This window comes from Prunus avium, unplaced genomic scaffold (genome assembly GCF_965620075.1).
Source record: "Prunus avium unplaced genomic scaffold, drPruAviu1.hap1.1 HAP1_SCAFFOLD_19, whole genome shotgun sequence".
NCBI classification, from domain to species: domain Eukaryota; kingdom Viridiplantae; phylum Streptophyta; class Magnoliopsida; order Rosales; family Rosaceae; genus Prunus; species Prunus avium.
Window position 1 is genome coordinate 300,001 of NW_028276879.1, and position 2,500 is coordinate 302,500.

Genomic DNA, 2,500 nt, shown 5'->3' on the forward strand with positions numbered 1-2,500 from the left:
ATTGGATTGAGTTTCTAAAAACAACCGTGCACACCGAGGTTAAACTTTACCGGCTCCACTCCGACTCGCCGCTCGCCCACTAGTCCGAAGGCAACAAAACATTTGTTTTTCATTTTGATGAAAATTTCTGTTTTTAAATCTTGTTGGTTTGAAATTGTTTTGAAAAGGTTCTTTAAATCTTGCGGGTTTGCAACTCATAAGAGCGTCACTTTCAACGTCCCCGGCATTGGATTGAGTTTCTAAAAACAACCGTGCACACCGAGGTTAAACTTTACCGGCTCCACTCCGACTCGCCGCTCGCCCACAAATCCGAAGGCAACAAAACATTTGTTTTTAATTTTGATGAAATTTTTTGAAAACATTGGCTTGGCAAGCCCCAATCCGCGACTATCCACCCACCGCCACCCCACACGGGTGGTTGTTGTTGAGAAATGAGGTTGTGGTCGACATGCCCGTGCATTTGAGAAGGAGTTCCTAGCACTCCATGCTCTCCCATGCCAAAAAAAAGCCTAGACAACCCCATTTCGCAACTTTCCACGCCTTTTTTTTCCTCCCTCACCCATGGCGGCGGCGTGGTGGCGGCGGCCGGATTCCGGCCACCACCGCCATGGGTGGCAGCCCCCCGACCCCGACACCAAACCCATAATACCGAGGCAACATATCGAGGCAACATGACATGGGTGTGGCGTGGGGGAAGGGGGCTGCAGCTAGGAAGGCATGGGCTGCCATGCATATGCAGGCAACACACACCCCCCTATATAGCATTTTATGCATTTAGCCCTTTGACAGGAAGAGACATCACCTATGCGCGAGGAGTCATAATGGGCTCTAAATAATTCAATACAAGGTATTTGGACGTGATTTTTTGCAGGGATACTAAGAAACATGCAATCTATGATGGGAAAAAGTTTCATAAATTTTTGAAGTCGGGAAGTATTTTTTATTATTTTTAGAAGTCGTAAAATTGAAAAAATCATTAAAACAAATCCGGGAGGAATTTTTTAGTTTTGTAAGTTGGAGAAGGTCCTAAAAATCATAGACTACTTATGGGGAGCTTATTGTGCGAGGAAATTTCAATAAAAACGGGGTTTGACAAGATTTGAAAAATTCTGTCGACATTTGAAAAAACCTGGAACCATGCTGCCGGCATGCTGCGCACATGCTGCGCGCAGGCTGCGCGCATGCTGCGCGCAGACTGCGCGCAGACTGCGCGCATGCCATGGCAGGACAAGTTTCGCTAGCCTCACTGTCGACAGATGCGCAAGCTGCGCGCACAGGCTGCGCGCATGCTGCGCACAGGCTGCGCGCATGCTGCGCACAGGCTGCGCGCATGCTGCGCACAGACTGCGCGCACGCTGCGCGCATGCCATGGCAGGACAAGTTTCGCTAGCCTCACTGTCGACAGATGCGCAAGCTGCACGCAAGCTCCGCGCACGCTGCGCACAGCCTGCGCGCATGTTGTGCGCAGGCTGCGCGCAGGCGCCGCGCATGCCATGGCAGGACAAGTTTCGCTAGCCTCACTGTCGACAGATGCGCAAGCTGCGCGCACAGGCTGCGCGCACGCCATGGCAGGACAACTTTCGCTAGCCTCACTGTCGACAGAATCAGCACGCTGCGCGCAAGCTGCGCGCGCGCATGGCAGGACAAGTTTCGAAAAATTCTGTCGACAGGCTGCCGGCATGGTGCGCGCACGCTGCCGGCATGCTGTGCGCACGCTGCCGACATGCTGTGCGCACGCTGCGCACAGGCTGCCGGCATGCTGCGCGCAGCCCATGGCAGGACAAGGTCCGAAAAAATCTGTCGACATTTTTACGCCGTGGTAGGCTTCCGCTTCGCGTCACTTTGTCGACATTCAAGCCTACCATTTGTATTGAATTTTTCAAACCTTGTCAAACCCCATTATTCAAATGTCGAAAAATTTTGTCGACATTTTTACGCCATGATAGGCTTCCGCTTCGCGTCACTTTGTCGGAATGCATCGCATGGCGAGGCAAGGCCACGGCATGCCAAGGCGAAGGCAACGCATGGCTTGAATGGCTTGGTCAAGGCCACATCATGGGCACGGCATGCCAAGGCAAGGCGAGGCAAGCCATCCTTAGCCTCGCCTACACTCACTTTCTCGGAATGCATTGGATGATGAGCAATTCCAAGGTAAGGCAACGCATGGCTTGAATGGCTTGGTGTAGGCCACAACTTGGGCATGGCATGCCAATGCAAGGCAAGGCAAGGCAAGCCATCCTTAGCCTCGCCTACACTCACTTTCTCGGAATGCATTGGATGATGAGCAATTCCAAGGTAAGGCAACGCATGGCTTGAATGGCTTGGTGTAGGCCACAACTTGGGCATGGCATGCCAATGCAAGGCAAGGCAAGCCACGCCATCCGAAGCCTCCAATAACCTCACTTTCTCGGAATGCCTTGAATGGGCACGGCATGTGAGGGCAAGGCAAGGTCCTAAATATCATTTTGTAAGTTGGAGAAGGTCCTAAAAATCATAGACT